The sequence below is a fragment of the Heliangelus exortis genome, chromosome W (genome assembly GCF_036169615.1).
Source record: "Heliangelus exortis chromosome W, bHelExo1.hap1, whole genome shotgun sequence".
Lineage (NCBI taxonomy): Eukaryota > Metazoa > Chordata > Aves > Apodiformes > Trochilidae > Heliangelus > Heliangelus exortis.
Window position 1 is genome coordinate 2499290 of NC_092453.1, and position 22477 is coordinate 2521766.

At 41.8% G+C, this 22477-nt stretch overlaps 1 pseudogene; it reads left to right on the plus strand.

Moving 5' to 3' along the window:
- The first annotated feature begins 3404 nt into the window (after nt 1-3404).
- LOC139789158 (microtubule-associated protein 1B-like) lies at nt 3405-13156 on the plus strand (annotated as a pseudogene).
- Nucleotides 13157-22477: the final 9321 nt, after the last annotated feature.

A 22477-nucleotide genomic window follows, 5' to 3' on the forward strand; every position in this document is an offset into this window, starting at 1 on the left:
TTTCTGATTTGATGGCATTAGGGTGCACTGTGCACCAGTATCCACCAAGGCTTTATACTTTTGTGGCTCTAATGTGCCAGGCCATCGAATCCACACAATCCAATAAGTTTGGTTGTCCCTCTCCTCCTGCTGGCTGGAGGAAGGGCACCTATAAGCTTGTGCATATACAGTACTGTCAGCACGTGCGTTACTGGGGTTTGCATCCCCATTACTCACAGCTGATGTACAGGGATATTGAGTCACCAGCATATTTGGATTGGGTAACTCTACAATGGAGACTTGAACAGCCTTCTTTTTAGAAGGACCTCTTTTTGCATTCGCCTTACTCAGCAACTAACATACTCGTTCCTGTAGGACAGCAGTAGGTTTCTGATCCCACTTTTTCATGTCCTCTCTGCACTCACTCAGGAGTGTCCATAGGATTCCTCTTGCTGAATTCTGTTTCTCTCAATTCCGTCTCATAGGAGGGCATTTCCTCTTAATGGCTGCGGTGCAGCCTCTTTCTCTGATTTGAGAAAGATGGAGTAGACACAGTTTCTCAGCTGTTCCCTTTACACATGAGACACAGGCTCGATGAGGAGCCGTGACAGCATCTTCATATTCTCGTGCTGTTTTAATCACATCACCCACAGTTGCTTCCATTTCTCCAGGAACCCATAACATTAATGATAGTATATGGTTAAATCGGGATGGTGCAGCATGCACAAACTTTTCATAGAATCATAGAATCATAGAATTGGCTGGGTTGGAAGGGACCTCTGAGATCATCAAGTCCAACCCTTGATCCACTGCTGCTGCAGTTACTAGACCATGGCACTGAGTGCCACATCCAGTCTCTTTTTAAAGATCTCCAGGGATGGAGAATCCACTACTTCCCGGGACAGCCCATTCCAATGTCTGATCACCCTCTGGGTAAAGAAATTCTTTCTGATGTCCAACCTAAACCTCCCCCGCCGACACAACTTGAGACGGTGCCCTCTTGTCTTGCTGAGGGTTGCCTGGGAAAAGAGACCAACCCCCACCTGTCTGCAACCTCCTTTCAGGTAGTTGTAGAGAGTGATGAGGTCTCCTCTGAGCCTCCTCTTCTCCAGGCTGAACAGCCCCAGCTCCCTCAGCCTCTCCTCATAGGGTCTGTGCTCAAGTCCCTTCAGCAGCCTAGTTGCCCTCCTTTGGACCTGCTTCAGGACCTCAATATCCTTCCTAAACTGAGGGGCCCAGAACTGGACAGAGTACTCGAGGTGTGCCCTCACCAGCACTGAGTACAGGGGCAGAATCACTTCCTTGGACCTGCTGGCGACGCTGTTCCTGATACAGGCCAGGATGCCATTGGCCTTCTTGGCTACCTGCATCATAGGCTTAGGGCATGGCATGTGATAAGGATCTTCAATGTCATCAGCATTATAGATCACGTCTCGTACAGCCAATTCTTCCAGATACCTGATAGCTTTTTCAGGTGTGGCTGCTTTGATCTGTGGGCAGTCTATTTCCTCTTTATAGGGATATCTCTCCTTTACAGCTGACAAGAGTCATTTCCATAGGCTGGTGGTTCCAGCTTTTTACCCAAATGCCCGATCAATACTTGCATCTTTGGCCAGGGATCCCAACTGCCTGGCTTCCTTCTGAGTTAAAGTTATGGTAGCAGCCCCATCATTCCAGCATTGGAGTAACCAAGTGAGAAGTGGTTCACCTGCAAAACGGCTGAAATCTTTTCTCAGAGTACGCAAGTCCCTCATGGAATAGGACTGAGCATATTCTTCTGAGTCTGTCCTCCTCAGCTGACTCTGCTTTAGCTGCTCTACGAGGAGAGGCAGTATCCTCTATTTCCTCTATCACCTGGTCGTCTTGTACAGCCTTTGAAGTATTAAGGCTAATTTCTTATTTCCATTGTTTTGCTTTTCTCCTAGTCACAGGGTAAACAAGTAGCGGTGTGGGCTGAGGGGGAGAGGCTGTGGTGTCTGCAGCAGTAGCAGCAGCAGCACTTGCTTTCTGAACAGCAGCAGTGTCTGTGGGGGTGGAGGCAGCAGCTGCAACTGTAGCAGATACGCTGGCAATGCTCACCGGACATGTTCGAGTTGTGGCCTTGCATGAGGGGGGGGGCAAGCAGTGGCTGCAGAGGCAGAAATGACAGTGCTCTCTGTACAAAGTGTGGTCATTCCCCTAACTGTAGTTGTCTTACTCTTCAGCAATATATGATAATATATGAGGATACATAGGCACATATGAGAAATGTTGACAACACCAAGCAGGAGAATCAATATATACGCTATATATAATACACTGTATTAAGCGTATTGCCAATTTTGATGAGAATCTGGTGAACTCAGCCCAAGATGAAACAGAGTGGTGTAATTCCTCAAAATAAAACTGAGAATGTAATTACCAACAAAGTTTTTATCCCTGTATGAAACACCACTACATGTACTGCAGTGTATATTAATATTACAGACCATATCACAACTACTTTTCTCAAGCAGTGCACTATTAACTCTTTTAAGACTTATTCCAGCTGCATAGCAGCATATCGCATACCCTAAATGCGACAGGTGTGGCATGATCAGTTTAATTTCCAACCCTGTGAAAGTTCCAAAGGAAACAGTTTGATTCCCACTGAGCAGAGCCATCTGGGAGCTATGTCCCACTGAAGTTGGAATTGAAACTGTTCAGGTAAATGAGTTAAAATTTGAACTGGGCTCGAGATAATTAGCTTAAGCCCCACGTTGGGCACCAATAAATCTGTCACGGTTTAACGCTGGGCTGGCAATTAACTGAATAACAGATGCTCTCTATTAATCCCCCTCCCTAATAAAGAAAGGAGAGAGAATAAAGGAGAGAGACTTATGGGTTGGAAACTAAACTACACAACTTTAATGAAATAGTAATGATAAATAGGAAAAAATACTAAATATATGCAGATATACAGGAAAATTTATACCACGTTCCTCCCCCCTTTCCCCCAGTAACTCTCACGTTAACACCAAGACTGCAGGACAGCCCTGGGAAAGTCCAGGCTGGACTCCTGGGGTCAGCAGCAGCTGGGATCTGGAGGCAAGAACACACAGATTCAGGCTGACATGTTTTACGGTCCGAGGTAACATTAAAATTTATTTTTGTTTTGGATACACAAAACAAAGTCCAACCGTAGAAAAGGTCAGGTGCAATCAGATTTTATTTGACAATTGACACAGGCAAAAATATAGAGCCAGGCAAAAGAGGTAGAGAGGAAAAGAAGATATAAGAAAGAAAGAGAAAAAGTGGTAAGAAAGTGGTAAGAAAGGATGAGAGAGGGAAGTGGACAAGAAGGATAAGGAAGTGGGAAGAATGAGAGAGAGCCACCACCAGGGAGTCCAGCTGTCCGGCGAGGTTCTTCAGGATGGTGCTGATCCTTGACAGGGTCCGGTGCAGAAATGGCGGTGGGTCAAGAGGCAACGCCAGTCAGAGCATGGACAGCCATATATACCCCTGAGTGCCTTTTGTTCTGAAGGGGCAGCTGCCATTCAGCCTGAGTCGTTAGAAGGCAGGCTGCCTGGAGGAGAGCAGAAGGGCGTAGTCCTCCACCCAGTCATCAGTTCTTTTCTTCCAGATGCCATTCCTCCTCTCCTCCAGCCACTTTATCCAGGTACATAATCGTGCATCCAGGGGTGTCCCAGCATTGAAGGTTGGCCCTCAGGAAATGGGCTTATCTTCTTCCTGGTGCCATTCTTGCTCTGCTCCAGCCCCCTTAGCCAGGTACTTCGCAAGTACAATCAAGGTGGCTTCGTCGTGCCTGAAGGGATGTCCCAGCTTTGAAGGCTGGAGCTCAGAGAAGAGGAATAGCTTCCATCCAATAGGTCTTATCACATCCCGAGGTGTCACCCCCTGCTCAGCTCTGGACAGCCAGGTCCTCCACCCTCGCCAGGGCTATTCATTTTAAAATTGCTCCTTTGAGACAGTTGCAAATCAGTGAGGTCAGACTAACACAGCATGGATCAGGACCACAGGCAGACGAACAGACAGAATTCTCCCAGGATGCCAAAGAAAAGAGGGACAGACAAAGAAGAGGAGGAAAGGAAGGGGTTTGACCCTTGTGATCCCTCAAATTTATACTGAGTATGACGTGTATGGGATGGAATACTCTGGTCAATTTTGGCTATCTATCTTGTCCATTCCTCCCTAAAGGAGGGTTGCAGGTGTGACCTCTTTATTCCTTTTCTCATTCCAGAGGGCAAGATGTTCCTCAGAACTGAGCAGAGTCCTTGGTTCTGCATAACATTTTCTAGACATAGCTACAAACACTGAGCATTATCAGTCCTAGAAGCAGACACTGACTGAGAAACTTGCTCTTAATTTCAGCAAGTGCAGCTACTTACAAGAGACTTGGCTGAAAGCCAAATTACAAGAAAGAAAATTACTTTTATCCTGGCCCAAACCAGGACATTGGGCAATGAGGAAGGGACCTTTTCTCATAAGATGCTCCTTTGTTGGCAGGGTGTGTGGTGCTCAATAATTCACCAATCTAGGGTTGTAAAACAAAAAGACAAGAAGATGCATATAAATTAATTTTTAATTACAATTAATGTCAAAACATAATATTTCCTGATCAGAGAGTTTATACCTTTTCCATTTGTTTCTGCACTGTTGAGTACTCATCCTAGAAGCTAAAGGAACCCATCAGCACAATTAATTTACTGCCATACTTTTTTAAATACAAAGCCAGCTTGACTCTTTTTTCCCTGAGGAAGGGGAATGGAAAAATTCCAACCTTGACAAACACAACCTTCAAGACTTTATTAACATTAAACTCAACTCAGCTTCCATATTGCCCGAAATGGAAGGACTCTCTGAATTCAGAGTATCTGTCAGAATCAGTAGAAGTGTCATCACCCTTTGACATTTTGGAACCTCCAACTTCAGGAGGTTTCTTGAAAATCTCCAAACCTTGATGTTATATTTTTCCAAGTGGAAGAGGGGACTCTGCATTGTTTGCAGTGAATGGATTCAACATGCTTATCAATGGAGGATCTGAAAGAAAATCTTGCTTTTGGAACCTTATCTGACGCTTGGACAGGGTTGATTCCATTCTACTCACTCACATCGGAGATGATAACCTGCCAGGAATCAATAGCATGCTTCAGCGAAAGATAGCTGAATTAGAAGAGGAACAGTCCCAAGGATCTACTACCAACAGTGACTGGATGAAAAATCTGATCTCACCTGATTTAGGAGTTGTATTCCTTAATGTACCTGAGAACCTGAAGAACCTGGATCCTAACTTTAGAGTAGAAAGGAGTGTAGAAGAAGCTTGTTTTACTCTGCAGTATTTAAATAAATTGTCTATGAAACCAGAATCTGTTTTCAGAAATGTAGGAAATACCACTGACCCTATCATTTTATTTCAGAAATTGGGAGTTGGCAAACTTGAGATGTATGTGCTTAATCCTATCAAAAGTAGGAAAGAAATCCAATATTTTATGCAACAATGGAGTGGTACTAGCAAAGATAAACCTGAAATCCTGTTTCCAAATGACCAAGAAATAGACATTCCGTTATCCTATTACAATTCTGTCTCATCCCTGATTGTGTGGCATGCAGCTAATCCTGCAGAAAAAATAATCCGAGTTCTGTTTCCTGGAAACAGAACCCAATATAATATTATAGAAGGACTAGAAAAACTTAAACACTTAGACTTCCTTAAACAACCAATGGTTACACAAAAAGACCTAACTGTGAACTTTGCTAGTCTAGCTGTGAAACAAGCAAAGCTGTAACAACGAATAGACAGCAAGGAGAGTCTGAAGCCTTCTTCAAAGACACCACCAAGCAAGCCTGTCAGAAAGGTATATAAAGAAGAAACATTGGAGCCTTCAAAGCCTATTCCAGCACTGTAAAAGGTTCAAAAATTGGAAAGCAAAGAAAAAGTTCCAGCTAAAAAAGAGAAAACATCAAAAGCGGAGACCAAACCTGAAATGGCAGAAAAAGACATAGCAGGTAAAGAAGAGCAATTAGTAAAATCTGAAACTCTTGAAAAGAAAGCTACAGATGTAAAAGCAGAAGTGGCAAAGGAGAAGCCAGTGAAAAAGGAAGTCAAAGCAAAACTTGAAAAGAAAGCGGAAAAAGAAAAAACGAAGAAAGAGGTTTCTAAAAAAGGAGGACAAAACACCCAAAAAAGGGATGAAGGAAGAAGTTAAAAAAACAGGTGAAAAAGGAAAAGAAGGAAACTAAGAAGTCAAAAAGATGACAGCAAAGCCTAAACCACAAAAAGAGGAACCTACTAAACCAGAAGCAGTACCTGCTGGAAAGCCAAAGGAAAAAGGAAAAAGTAAGACTGTGAAGAAGATCAAAGTCAGTGGAGTGCAAGCTGCCCTTGCAGCACTTGGAGACACTGCCATAACTGTAGCAGCTGCAGAAATTTCAACCAGTGGAAAAGAACTTAAAGTGGAGAGATCAGTTATGTCTTCACCAGAGGATTTAACAAAGGATTTTGAGGAATTAAAAGTTGAAGAAGTAGAAACTATAAAAGAAACAGAACCTCAAGTTACACTTATAGAGGATGAACTGAAAGTCACTGGCACAGAACAAAAAAAGGCCTTTGAAGTTCAAAAGGAAAAATTAAATAATGAAGGACCTGCCGAATCCTCTGATGAAGGCATAACTGATGAAGCCACAGAGACTAAGGGTGAGTGTAAACAAACACATGAAGAATTGGAAACTGTGGAAAAGCACAGGGTTGATGACAGTGAAAAGTTTGAAGATGAGGGAACTGGCTTGGAAGAATCACATGAAGTAGGAGATTATGAGGAAAAGGCAGAGACAGAAGAAGCTGAAGATGAGGAAGAAAAGACACCACTGGACATCACAAAACCATATATGAAGGAAGCAAAAAAAATGGAAGCGTTCAGAAGAAATAATGGCTGAAGCAGATGCTAACATTAAAGTTGAAAAATATATTGAAAAGGCATATGATGAGGCATCAGATGAACAGACTGAGGAAGATAGGGAAGAAGCAGTAGAAAAGGCAGAAACTGAAGAGACTGAAGAAGAGGATGAAGACAAAGATGAAGACATCAGAGATGAAGAGGAGACTGAAAAAATAGAAGCTGAAGAAGATTATGTGATGGCTTTCATAGACAAAGCTGCAGAAGATGAAGATAAATATGGTCTACTCATAATTACACAAACAAAATGCTTGGAGCCTCAGTCTCCAGCTGTTGAACCAGCCTCTTCCATCCATGATGAAACATTACCTGGTGGTTCAGAAAGTGAAGCCACTGTTTCTGATGAAAAACATCAAGAATATCAACCTGAGGATTTCACTGCTAATTCAGGTCATACAGAGTCTACCATCTAAATATCCAGTGAACCAACTCCAATGGATGAAATGTGTACACTCCAGGATGTCATGAGTGATGAAACTAACAATGAGGAAAGTGAATCATCTTTTCAGGAGTATATGAACATTACCAAGTATGAGAAATCACTGTACTCTCAAGAATTTGCTAGATCTAATCTTTCTCCACTTCCAGATACTTTTAATAGATTATCAGAAGGATCCAAAACAGACACCACAGAAGGTAAAGACTATAATTCCTCAGCTTCTACCATCTCACCACCTTCTTCATTAGAGGAAGACAAATTCTTCAAATCTGCATTCCAAGATGTATATTGGCAAAAAGGAAGCGAAATAAAAGGCACTGTCAAATTAGAAATCAAAGAACCCTATCCAGAAGATAGTGGGAAATATAATCCAGCCAAGAGTCTTGCTGAGAGTTTGTCCCCTCCATCATCCATTGCCAAAACATCATTGAGTGACTGTAGTGTGAACTTTTCACTCACTCCCAATGAGATCAAGGTCTCAAATGAGCCTGTCCCCATTACTACGTTGCCTAATGTACATGAAGAAGTTGGCAAAGAGCACCGTGAGATGCCTGAATATAAAACATTAGAAGTAGCATCTCCCTCACAGTCTGATGGTGGTAGTGCTGGCCACACACCTTACTATCAGGCTCCTATTGATGAAAAATCCAGTCAGCTTTCCTCTGAAACCAGTGCAAAGTCAACAGAAACTCCTGTTAGCTTTGAACTCAGTGAAGTCAAAAATGAGCCTGCAAAACCCACAATAAGCCCTATGGATGAGCCAGTGCCAGATTCAGAATCTCCTATTAAAAAGATTCTCTCACCTCTATGGAGTCCACCACTGATATGTTCAGAGGCCACTTATGATACATTTTTGAGTGCTGATATGAAATCTCCCACCAGAGATTATGGAAGTCCTTCTGAGGGAAAACCTGAAAAAGAAAAATCACTTGTTCAGATGAGCCCAACTTCTGAGGCCAGCTCTGTGGGCATTTTTCAAGAAAAACAAGATGAAAAAAAGTATGGACTTTATGGTAATTAAGGAAGGCTTCAGTCTAGAAAGGAAAATAGAGAATACAGAACCCAGCAGCTCCCAGTCTTCACTGGTCTTGGATGAGCAGAAGTTAGCAGGTAATCTCTCACCTACTCAAATAGATATTGGTCAACTTGGTTCCTTAAAAAAAGACACCAAAATGTCAATTTCTGAAGGCACTGTTTCTGACAAGTCTGCAACCCCAGTTGATGAGGTTGTAGCAGACGACACCTATTCCCATATAGAAGAAGTAGCTTCCGTGTCTACAGTATCTGTTGCTACTAGTTCATTTCCAGAACCAACTATTGATGAGGCATCTCCTTTGCATGCTGAGGTTGGATCCCCCCACTCTACTGAAGTTGATGATTGCCTTTCAGTGTCAGTTGTACAAACACCAACAACATTTCAGGAAGCAGACATGTCTCCATCATCTAAGGAAGAGTGCCCAAGGCCCATGTCAATTTCTCCACCAGATTTCTCACCTAAAACCTCAAAATCGAGAACTCCGGTGCACAATCACAGATCTTCTGAGCAGTCAACTATGTTAGTAGAAATTAGCCAGGAGTCCCCCGAGCAGTCTTTAGCAATGGACTTCACTAGGCAATCTCCAGACTGTCTTACTGTAGACACTAGTATACACCATATATCTGAAAATGGACTGACAGAAGTAGATTATAGCCCTTAAGATATACAGGAGACTACTTTTACACAGATTTCCCCTGTGAATCAGTCATCTTACTCTCAGGATAAGAATATTTCAGAAATTATTTCAATTTCTCAAATTGAAGCTTCATCCTCAGCTTCATCAGCTCATATACCTTCCCAGTTAACTTCACCTCTGCCAGAAGAAACTTCTTCAGGTGCTGTTCCACCTAGAGATGTCACTACATTCTTCTTTTACTTCAGAAAAAGTACAGAGCTTAGGACAAAAGTCATCACCGAAGTCTGACCTACCTCCATTAACTCCAAGGGAATCTTCTTTGTGATCTCCTAGTTTTCCACATTCACCAGCAATCACAAAAGTGGTGTCAGCTAATCACACATCTTTGTTGTCACTGCAAGTGTCCTATGTCAAAGTATTTGGTTACCAGGAACCCCTAACAAAGCACAGTCCAGAACCTTTAATCAGCCCAGATTCAGAGAAAAGCAGCAGGTCACCAGAAAAACTTAGTTATTCTTACAAGGAAACAGAAAACTACTAGGTCACCAGAGGATATTAGCTACTGCTATGAGGCAGTTGAAAAATCTCAGGCCACAGATTATTCCTATGAGGTAACAGGGAAAGTTACTAGGTCACATCCTAAAACTGAACTTGCACCTTCTTTTATCAACCCAAATCCCTTTGAGTGGTTTGCAAGTGGAGAACAGTTTCAAGACCAAGAGAAGCCTTTAACTCAATCTGGGGGAGCCCAGCCACCTTCTGGCAGAAAGAAGCAAGGGCAGCAGTGTGACAAAACCCCTCCCACATCCGTGAGTGAGTCTGCCCTATCTCAGACTGATTCAGATGTTCCCCCCCCGAGACTGAGGAATGCCCTTCCATCACTGTAGAAGCTAACATTGACTCAGAAGATGACTCAGAAACTATTCCAATGGACAAGACAATTATGTACAAACAAACTGACCCACCACCTGTCCCAATTCAGGATCACAGCCCTTCCCCTAGGCACCCTGATGTCTCCATGGCTGATCCAGAGACTTTGCCGATCGATCAGAATTTGGGTAAAACTTTGAAGAAGGAATTCAAAGAAAAGACAAAAAAGCAGTGTACTAAGACCAAGTCATCTTCTCCTGTTAAAAAAAGTGATGGTAAAACAAAAAAAGTGGCTTCATTAAAATCAGCTATTAAAGAAACTTTAGACAAATTTTCTAAAGCAGGTTCTCCAAAAAAGAAGGAGTCTGTGGAGAAGTCAACAAAAAATATCTCTAATCCAGAAGTGAAGTCTCGAGTGGAAGAAAAAGAAAAGGACACCAAGAATGCAGCAAATACAGAAACATCCAAGCCAGCAAAGACTGCAACCACAGGTCAAGACAGGTGTTCCCTAATGTTAATATTTCATTAGTTGTTGCAGTGAAGTTAGTTTACCTTTATATCAGCTGAGAATGTGGTTTGTAGCAACCCCCCCCAAAGAAAGTCTATGTTCTATATATAAATATGGAGTGTTAAGGCCACATTTAAGTGAATGAAATTCATTGAATTAACTTCTGCAGTCTGAGAAACTTAAAAGTCAATATCAAAGAGAACCTTGTCTTCAGCTCTAGCATATACCTGAGAAGTATGCTTCAAGGCAGAAGATCCTAACATAAAGAAAGCTATAGTACTGGAGAACTGTGTAGCATGAGGAACTGTACTGATGCTTTGAAAAGCATCAATTAATAGAGACATGCAAATGATGGTGTAAGAAAGGAATAGCAGACCACTTAAAATGGGAAAGCCACAGATAGCTGAATTTTACATACAAAATGTAATGTCTAATATTTTATCCAGTGTTGGTATCTGCAGTTCAGAAAGATATATCACAGATTTTTTTATGATGAAAGATGCTAAAATATTTTGTAACATATCCAATACTTTAAAACTCTCTAATTCAGGAAATTTTATCATATTATGGTGCTTATTTGGCACATTGCCCTATGATACATGGCAGGTCACACTAGACCTGCCATTGGTGTTGGACTTTCCTGGCTTTACAATATGTGGTCCTAAATAGATTGTATTGCTCAGATAATTTAGTTTACCCAACTTCATCCTCTGTAACATTATGATAATGCAAATAAAAAATAAGTGGTGATCATCTGGATACAAATACTCATTGAATCCTGATTGTCAGTTCACATAGTGATCGAGTGTGTAGCAAACCCAGCTTTTTTTGGTAGTATTTTTAATGTGAGTGTTTAAACTTAGAACTTTCTTTTGACTGAATCTCTTCTTGCAATAGATACTTACACTATGTATAACAGCAAAAACATTCTTCCCTATACTTTTTGTGATAAGTGGCTAGTTTGTGTATGCAAATAAGGATCTAGCAGACAAACAACACTTGCTATGAGTTTCCTGAAGTAATTGTGTTAGCAAGCTTCTCTGTTCTCCCAAGATCCTCTTTGTCCTTCTTTCTGCTCATATGTAGTAGCTTCCTGATTCACCTGTAAGACAATCTGAGCATATTAACAGCTACTATGTCTTGATTTGTGCTGATATCCCAAATCTCAAGACCGCTTTTGCTTGGCTCCCTGTGTGACCATAGCTTTTATAATCACACATACCAGAGACTTTCAAAAAGCTGTACTACTTAACTTGGAAAATAATACTACCATTTATTGAATAGTAATTCAGTAATCACAGTCCTGCGTAGTAATTGTTGGATAATAGCAGTATATTACTGGGAAAGATTCAGTTAAATGTTTGTTATGTGGTAGTGAGTTTTTATTGTATTATATAGTTAGTTACTTTCATGCCATTTTTTTCCTCCCACTACAATCGTAATTGGCATACAACAAAGCTGGAACATGTCATTAGATGTAGGAGAGTAATGCCATAATTTTTTCAAGGGACATATAAGTACAATTGTAGCTATGTAAATCTTACCCAACACTACCATTTTCAATATCTTCACAATTGTTATAGTGGTATTTCAGAAATGCATAGTTTTTAACTAGAGTATGATATACTCTTTTGTTGTTTGATTTCCAAAGGACCAGGGAATAGTAAATCAGCAAAATCTACAGCAGTGTCTCCAGGAAGTCCAGTGTATTTGGATCTGGTGTACATTCCCAACCACAGCAATAGCAAGAATATTGATGTTGAGTTTTTCAAGAGGGTGCGGTCATCATACAGTGTGGTGAGTGGGAATGATTCTACAGCCGAGTAACCAAGCAGGGCCGTTCTGGACTCCCTGCTGGAGGGCAAGTCCCAGTGAGAGAGTAACATGAAGGTAGGCTCTTTACTAGCATTTCCACCTGGAAATTAAATCTTCTCTGGGAAGCAACTACAGGAAACCAGAGCACCTCTGGAGTGGGCGGCAGCTGCTGGGGACAGGAGTTCCCAGCCTGGGCACCTTGTTTCACTAGTGATGTGAGAGGACACCCAAGTGAAGCACAGAACTGCATCACTGCATCATACTCAGTTGCTCCCCCATTTCTGTCCTTTCTGACCTATCGCTAAAGAATAAACCAGTTGGAAACTGGTTTAGAAGACCATTTGGGTATTTCATCTTGTTGCTATACCATATATGATCCAAGTTTGAAAACCTTGCAGTTGTAAGTAGGAAAGAAAAGTGAAAGTTTCATGGTCTATATGGTAATCATGTACACTTGGAAACTTTGTGTGCCTTTCCAACATGATAAATAAGTAAACAAAATATTTGACCATAATCTGAAGAGCTATTGGTGCAGACTACAGACCTCTGCTTTTCTGGAAAGTAGCGTCTCAACCCTTAGATAAAATTTTTATTTTGACATACTGCTTCTTTACAGTCATTTTATCTTATCTACATGTTTATTTATCTTTATCCATCCATTTAGCTAAGTATTTATTGCATAACAATCCTCTCTTTGCAAAAGGGAATCATACTTGTTGGACAGGATTTCTTTCAAAGATATTTTTATCATCTGTTTCTGTTGTCCTTTCCTAAGGAGTTCTCCTGTTCTGTGTTCCAGGTGACCTTAATCCCAACCCATGACTCAGAAGTGATGAAGGAGTGGTACCATGAGACCCATGAGAAACAGCAGGACCTCAACATCATGGCTGTGGCAAGCAGTAGCACTGTTGTTATGCAAGATGAATCTTTTCCTGATTGAACTGTAAAAATGAGACCATGCACCACAAGATTTAACTTTGTTTCCACCAATTCATCAGTTTGAAAACACCTTTTCTAAAAATTCAACCTATCTATTTCAACTGCTGAACTGTATACCTGCAAAATGTTATATTCTATCATAGTGATGCAAGTTCCTAATATTTTTCAGTCTTTGCTGATTGCTAAGGGAAATAACAGTATTCACATAGTAGGGTTCAAATTACTGAGAAAATGCAAATCCAGTTTCATCTCTGCTGAACATTTGGAAGCAATGTACTAGCAACCCCAACTGACTTCTGCTAGGTAGAGGCATTTGTCCTCTAAAGAAACACAGAGAGAGGAGTAGAAGGAGAAAGTAATAAGAACTCCAATAGGCTCATGGAAATAGCTGTATTACTGCAGTCTGTTTATGCACTCACATGAAAATGAAGTTTTAAATATGTATCAACCTGAGCTATTGCAAAGGAGGTCCTTACTTTACAGAATTAAGTAAGATGGAAAATAAGAAGCAGCAAAATGTGACTAGGAAGGGACATACAACCTAAACGCTCATTAGCAGTTTTCCACTTTAATTTGAACTCTGCATACTCTAACAATCGGAGACCAAATATGCATGTAGTCTGAACCCCATTCAAAATTATAAAACCTTTCTTTCAACTTGCAGAATTGTTGGTCTAAGGCATGCACCCCATAAAAATCAACTCACTCCAGTCATGCTTAAAAACCCATGTCTGTTGCGTGAGAGGAATCTCGCTGCGGGTGCGAGCTCGGTTCGCGAACAGAGTCAGTCGAGCTAGTGCTGGTTCGGATTAGTATCAGAGAACTAAGTTCAATCCGCCTGGCTCTGGGACCTGCTGGAACCACACCCTGCCGAAATCGGACATGCGCATCTGGGCTAGCCCCAGCTGGCACAGGCGGGGCGGGCACCGTTCGGGCACCTGCTGCCTACACATGTCCACTGTCAATTAACTGAAAAAAATACCAAAGGAGTTGGGAGTACATACAGTAGACAAATTGCCTTAGAAAGTGACTTGAATGTACAAAGAACCTTGATGCACTTATGTTTTAATGTTGAGACAACAAATTTATAAAACATCATATAGGATCATAGTTACACCAGTAAAGAAGTGTGAGTGTGCATGTATGGTACTAGAAACCTGACTGGTCAAACAGCTTGGTGCTATGAATTACATGTGTTAATTCTGTGAACAGTTCATTGATGCACCAAGAGCTCAACAAAGATGAGGGTTATTTTAAAGCTTCTTTTCTACTGTGAAAGCAAGATAGAAGTGGTGTTCAGTATCAGAATTGCAAAACGTAGTGAAACATTCAGGAGGATGAAAAAGGTTATCTGTGAGTCTCTACAGTATTCAACCTTCCTTTGTCTTACCTTATTTTGTTTAATTTAAGAATAAATATGGGAACAAATGTACAGAAACCTTTTTTGGTGTTGTGTGAACTTTTAATAGGTTTTTAACAAAAGGTTTCGTTTACAGGAAAATGCAAAGAAAAATTTTTCAGGTGGAGGCAATATTTTTAGTAGTTTTGTAAGATAAATTAATAATTTTGTTTAAGATTCTAGTGAGAATGGATATTGAGGTAATATTTATTGAAAATTGTCAACTACTAATACCTGTTGGGGGACAGGGCAAGAAGGGCCTTTTTTCTTGAAAAAAGAATAAGTAATAAGCTAAAATAAGTCCCTTCCCTTTCCTTCTTCCTTTCCTTCTCTAGACTGCTTGCAGCAGAACAGCATGTAGAATAGTTTAAGACAGTTCAGATTTTTTTATCTCAGAAGTTTTATCCCAGTAAAAAAAATAATCTCGTTACATTGTAGGTTTGAAAATCTGAATTTAAAGAAGGTTTAAAAGCCTCCAAAGTTAAGATACGTGCTGGTCTGTATGATTAATCATTATGGTCGGTATCAGATTTCTGATTTTATATCAGAACAGATCTGAAATGGATTGTACCTCTGCTTTTGTGAAAAATCTAAGTACAGCAGTAGTCCTGAAACTAATCTCATTTATGCTGCTTACTCTTGTGAATCGGGAGCAATTTCACTACAATCAGGGAAGTTAGTCATTTTGTCCTACTATAAATGAAATAGTAATCAAGCCTTAAATCTCCCCAAATAATTTGTGATGGCTCAAACATTTGCTTTACTTTAAAAATAATAACAATTAGGCAGTTACAACCACTTTTAAAAGGTTCATTATTTTTTTGCTGCTACAAGAATATTAAAAACACAGAATTGAGGTATTGTAATGTCTGTTCCATCCATTCCCTTTCAAATGGTAATCATGCCTGGGTATAACACAGCAATGAACTCCATTAGTTCCTCTTTCACTTAATGTCTTTCCTGCTTGTGGAACTAACTGTGCTAATCATAATAGTACAGAATTAGTTTATTAATGGTCATGAAAATGTACCATGTACATTAACAATGAGTGCTGTTGATCAGCAGATTTCTAGGAGCATGTTTTTACCCATAACATCATTCCCAGTAATGATCATTATGCTATTACTATATACTGTTTCATAAACTTCAATGAAGAATTAACTTTAGAGATCACACCCCACTCCTGAACTTGGACAGGGCCTCTCTTGCATGCCTTTTCAAAGTCCTGTGGTGGGCCTGACTTCACTGACCTTTGCTTTTCATTCCATGTTTCATAGAATTCACTTCTGATTTTTTTTAATTATTATCTTATATACTGTGATGAATGGAGCTAACTGTATATATGAATGTGGGTATTTTGGTCTATGTCAGCTTAAACATTTTAGGAGAGCTTTGGTACTCATTTACTAATATTTAATCAATTTGTTAATTGAATTTTCAAACCCTCCCACCACAAGCAAGTCAGCTCCAAAGAGCATTTACTATCATATGCTTCTCTTTGTTCATCTGTCGCAAGGGGTTCTAACTCAGTAATGATGTTTTGATATAAATAGTGATTTTGTTGGTCTGGATTTACTAGAAAAGGAAAAAAAGTATATTTACACTTCTAAGAAACTGTAAGCGTTCATCTTTTCACTTAATTGAACAAAAAGCTAAAAACAACTAAGGGTAAGCATTTCTTAGAGTGCAATTATATTATTGACCTGGTTTAACATTGTTTGCTATTTAAAATAAAAAAAAAAGTCTGCTTGTTGTGACTTTACAAAAAAAAAAAAAAAAAAAAATCCCCAAGAATAAGTAACTACATAAAACAATGGTGTAAAAATATTGAAAAAAAAAAAAAAAGCTTCTCTGCTCTGGCTAGGGGGTCCAGATGGCAGAATTACCTCTTCAAGACTGGGCTGTAATCACAATTGTAAAAGAGGAAATGTGAAATATGCTTTCACATACTTGCATGCAGACATCATCTACCAAACTGTGGAAAGAAACAATCTTGTTCCTGGCTGAGAAGCACCTCACACACCTCCACTCTCGTGTTCTGAATGGTGTTTGTGTCAGTCTGTAGCTGTGTATGGTATTATGTCTTATAATCCTGCATCACTTCTATCCAGTCATATCTAATGTAGAAAATTAGTTTCCAGTGAAAGTAATATGTAGTGCTTTTATGATATTTGTGTGCAATGTCCCCTCTTCCATTGAGGATATTTGGCATAAAGGAAACAAACTCAGTTCCACAATAAAATACAAAGGTGTTAAAGTGGTGTTGACATTTCTTGTCTTTGTGTATGTACGTATTTGCAAGTTTCCCCCTCTCTTAAATTACGATTACCTACTATATGGACTTTTGAGAAAAGGATCAATGACTACTTAAATACTAGATAAGAACCAATCAAATTAGACATTGAAAAATAAATATTGAAGATTACTTTTATCTCTTGCAGTGTAAAATATAACCAGGATGTGGCTTTTTTTTCTTGTTCTCATTTCTATATCACTCAGTAGCATGAGAAAACACCTCATTTTCATTAAGTATACGTTCAAGGGGCTGCGTCAGAGATGATATCCAGTACAGCTATATCACCGAGGCGAGCGGCTCTGGTGCCAGCAGGATCCGCCACGGAGTGCTCTATCACGGTGCACAGGGAGGTTTACCGAACCGGAAGATCCTCAGGGAGAGCCGAGAGATGCCAGGAGCCAGCAGCTCGCGAGACAGCCGCTGACTAAACCTGGGAGAAACTAGGAGCAACGGCAGCCAAGCCCCTCACACATGTAAAAAAAAAGCCCTTGGGGAGCGCCAGAGACTAGGACGGGTAAATAGGTCGTGACACGGTCGTTTGCGTAGCAGGGCGTGCAGGAAGGGCACTGTAGCTCTGCCGCTTCTACCAGGAAGCAACGGTAGAAGGCCACATTCACTCCACCCGCCACGACTGAAACAGCTTCCCAGACAGAACTCCAGTGGGAACATACTGCCATCCAGGTGTCAGACTGCAGGGCATGCCCTGCTCTTATGCCAGTACTGGATCGCAGCAGTGAGCACACCTATGGCAGGTGTGCCCACGCAATGACAGAACTCCAGGAGGAGATAAGTAGGTTGAGGGGTATCAGGACAGAGGTAAGAAAGAGGGAGGTAGATGCACAGACCACAGGCTGTGGGGAGTACCTCTCTTACGGGGCAGGGACTGACATCAGTCCTGCATGTAAAAGGTGTACACAAGTGGAGAACCTTTTGCAGCAGGTGGCAGAACTGCAGGAGGCAGTGAAAAGGCTGCAGGACAATCAAGAGGCAGAGAGGGAGATAAATTATTTTATTTAGTTACATACCGAGGCGAACCCACAGCCTAATACTAGAGAGCAAATAACTCTACCAACCAACACAGAAAAGAGGGAAGTGAACAAAGATAAAGAGGAGTGGAAAATGGTTAAGTCAAAATCCCAAAGAACAGACTCTCTCCCTCCAAACCTAAGGTGCTCCTGTGATTCAGAATTAGAAAATAATGGGTTAAAATGTAGAAAACCAGGGGTAGAGAGAAAATTCATTTGTCTGTGTCACAGATAAGGGGAACTAACTTTGTCTAGGTAAACATTAAGCTGGACTTGTATTGTCTGTAAAGATAACTCCCTTGAAAAGAACCAGTGAAAACTAGTTTGTTGTCTGGAGCCCTGCCAACTCAGCTAAGGTGAAAAGGACACCCCGAGGAAGACTCAGAGCCTTCCTCCAAAAGACACCTGCCCACGACCACCAGGGGACAGTGCACATGCAAAGATGGGTGGGAACTTATGTTAATAGCTGATTTGAATAACCTCGTTTCTTGTATGCATATGCATGCTTCTATAATGCATATGTATAATTTTGTGTGTTAAATAGATGCTTGCGTTTAGCTGCAGTGTGAAAGTTAGGATGAGAGATCCCCCTTGCACCCTGCACTGTAATAAACATACCTGCTTTATGACCTTTTGTGGGTTGTGAAGTTTGTTTCTGCACATCACCTGCAGAACCACTTAACAGTTCTGCAGACTGAAGGAAAAGAACAACCCATGCAAGCTAAGTCTTCAGAGCAGAGGAAGGAAGCCCACTCAGCTCCCTGTATAACAACCAGTGCCCAGAAGAAACAGAAAAGGGTAATAATAGTGGGAGACTGCGGGAGAACAGTGGACAACATGCAGATTAATATAATCGAAGTATTGCCGTTTATTGAGAGTAGCGGTAGCCCTTTTATACACAGGCTGATAACATAATATAAGCATATTGCTGATTGGTACAACACAGTCTTCATATGCCACAGGGCACTATCTAACTGGTTAAATACAATTGTTTATGTGCTGTCTATACGATGCTTTCCCATCCTGTTATTCTTCTTTTCTGCTTGCCAACTCCCTTATCTTTTGCCCGTAGCTGATCTTTTAATAACCTTGCAGATGGGCCTCAAGGCCCTTAGCTCACTCTGGCTAAAGCTAAATAATCAGGATTGCTCACATGTCCATTTTCTTCCAAAAACTCTCCCAACAGGAGACTCTCTTCTCAACGGCCCTGAGGGGCCATTTGCAGACCTGACCCACTTACTCAGTAAGGTCTGCAGGATACCAGGGGCTCAAATTAAGGACATAACTCACAGATTGCCAAAACTTGTGCTTTCTACTGATTACTATCGGTTCTTTCATGCGGGCACCAACGATACAAATCGGAGTAAAATCAAAACTATAAGGAAGGATTATAGAGCACTGGGAGCAGCAGTGAAGGACTCGGGAGCACAGGTAGTATTCTCATCAATCCTCCCAGTCTAAGGAAAAGGGCAGGAAAGGGCAGACAGAATTGGTAAAATCAATAAAAGTTTGAAGGAGTGGTGGCATAATCAGCGCTTTGGCTACCTCGACTGTAAAGCTCATTTTGATAAATCTGGTCTGCTGGGGGCTGATGGGATCCACCTGCCAGAGAAGGGGGAAAGAGTCTTTGGCCAAAGGCTGGACAATTTAGTTAGGAGGACTTTAAACTAGGGAGGAGGGAGAAGGGGATCCTCAGTTCATACCATATCCATCACATTGAGGCCATAACAACTAACAGATGCTCTGAGCCTGGAAAAGAATCACAGGCCGACAGGAAAGCATGTGTACAGATAGATATGAGCCCTGCCAGTAAGACTGCTTCAAAGGGGGCACATCTCAAATGCTTCTATGCCAATGGACAAAGTATGGGGAATAAACAAGAGGAGATGCGCATCTGCATGACCTGATACTGACAAGACCTTAACTAACCCATATCCCTAAGCACTATGTCTATATGACTCTTAAATACCTCTAGAGATGGTGACTCCACTACTGTCCTGGGAAGCCTGTTCCAATACCTGATAATCCTTTCAGTGAAGACATTCCTACTAACATCCAAATTAAACCTCCCCTGGTGCAACTTGAGGCCATTACCTCTTGTCCTATTACTTGTAACTTCATAGAACAGACCAATCCCCACATCTTCACAACCTCTTTTAAGGTAGTTGAAGAGAGCAATAAGGTCTCCCCTCATCCTCCTCTTCTCTAGGCTAAACAACCACAGCTCTCTCAGCTGCTCCTCCTAAGACATATGCTCCAAACCCTTCATCAGCTTCATTGCCCTTCTTTAGATGTGGTCTAGGAACTCAATGTCCTTTCTAAAGGGAGGGACCCAAAACTGAACACAGCATTTGAGATGCAGCCTCACCAGTGCAGAGTACAGTGGTAAGATCACCTCCCTGGTCCTGCTGGCAGCACTATTCCTTATATGGGCCAGGATTGCATTGGCCCTCTTGACCACCTGGGCACACTGCTGCCTAATATTCAGCTGGCTATCAATCAACACACAGAATCACAAAATGTTAGGAGTTGGAAGGGACCTCAAAAGATCATCGAGTCCAACTCCCCTGACAGAGCAGGATCACCTATAGCAGGTCACACAAGAATGCATCAAGGTGGATTTTAAATGTCTCCAGAGAAGGAGACTCCTCAACCTCACTGGGCAGCCTGTTGCAGTGTTCTGTCACCCTCACAGTGAAAAAGCTTTTCCTTATGTTTACACAGAACCTCCTGTGCTCCAGCTTGCACCTGTTACACCTTGTCCAGCAATGAAGCTGGTGAAGGGTCTAGAGAACAAGTTCTGTCTGGAAAGGCTGAGGGAACTGGAGTTGTTTAGTCTGGAGAAGAGAGAGCTGAGGGGAAAACCTTATAACTCTCTCCAACTACTTGAAAGGAGGTTATAGTGAGGTGGGTGTCAATTTCTTTTTCCAAGTAACAAGTGATAGGACAAGAGGAAATGGGCTCAAGTTGGGCCAGGGGAGGTTTAGGTCGGATGTCAGGAAGAATTTCTTCACCAAAAGAACAGGCTGGTCAGGGAGGTGGTTGAATCACCATTCCTGGAGGTATTTAGAAGTTGTGTAGACTTGTCACTTCAGGATACAGTTTAAGTGGTGGACTTGGCAATGTTAGGTTTATGGTTAGACTCAATGATCTTAAGGGTCTTTTCCAACCTAAATAATTCTATGACCAACCTTTATCAGAAACAATCTTCTCTGTCTATAAAGAAGGAAATTTCTTGTTTTATGACCAAAAAACCTCTCGGACCCAGAAACTAAAATAATACTGAGTAGAGCAGTCTATTTCCCAGTATAATTTCTTTGCAATAGTTGCAACAATGTGATATTTTAAATTTTCTCAATTATTCACTTGCCAAGGAGACCAGCTTCAGTGCTGTAAGTCCGCACTGGAGAAAGGGGATCGCGGCGAAAAGGGCTGGCGAAGGGCTCTTTTAAGGTCTTTTTGGACCCGGGAAAGTGGCTAGCCTGTGCAAAGGGACCTGCAGTTTGTGGGCGGGCTGCTGAGACAGCGTGGGTGGAGCCAGCACCACCAGCGGCACCACCCCCATTAAAAGGCTGCCCCAGAGAACACGGGCGGCAAGAGCGAGTTGACAGTGCGTAGCACAGCAGTTCACGCAGCCAGGGTGTGCGGGGAGGGCGCTGACCGAGCAATGGTGTCCACCCGTCAGAAAGCCATGGGGTCCCTAAGCTCTGCGTCCACTAGGACTTATGCAGCTTCCCAGACGGAGCTCTGGTGGGAACATGCTGCCACCCAGGTGTCAGGTTGTAGGGAGGGCCCCGCTCTCTCAACTGCATCTGGTGACAGCAGTGAGCACACTTGTGGGACATATGCCCTAATAGAGGAGCTTTTCTGATAACTGAGCTCCAGGAAGAGAGTACATTAAGGATGATCAGGGAGTGCAAGAGGGAGATAGACTGTTGGTGCCACGAATTAGCCTTCCTGAAACAGGTCCACCAGTCAGGCAAGGCTCATAATGCAGAGTGATCCCTGTCTTCCCTCTGCCTGGCTGAACATAATGACCTACAGGATAGGGAGCAATGGCAACAAGTTCCTGCCTGGGGCAAGAGTTGTGGAAGATGTGTCCCTCAAGTAACTGTTCCAACTCCCCAGGTGACCTTGCAAAATAGATATGATGCTCTGCAAGAGGAACCAAATAGTGACAAAGATGATGGCTCACCAAACTTGGAGATGCCACTGAGGCAAAGTCAGATAGGACAAGAGGTAATGGGCTGGGGAGGTTTCGATTGGATGTTAGGAAGAATTTCTTTACTGAAAGGGTGTCACGGTTTAACACTGGCCCGGCAATTAAACCGAGTAACAGACGCTCTCTATTAATCTCTCTCTCCTCCCTGATAAAGAAAGGAGAGAGACTTATGGGTTGGAAACTAAACTACACAACTTGAATGAAACAGTAATGATAAATAGGAAAAATTACTAAATATATACAAATATACAGGCAAATGGATACAACATTCCTCCCCCCTTTCCCCCAATAGCTCTCACGTCACCACCAAAGCTGCAGGGCAGCCCTGGGAAAGTCCAGGCTGGACTCCTGGAGTCGGCAGCAGTCGGGAACTGGAGGCA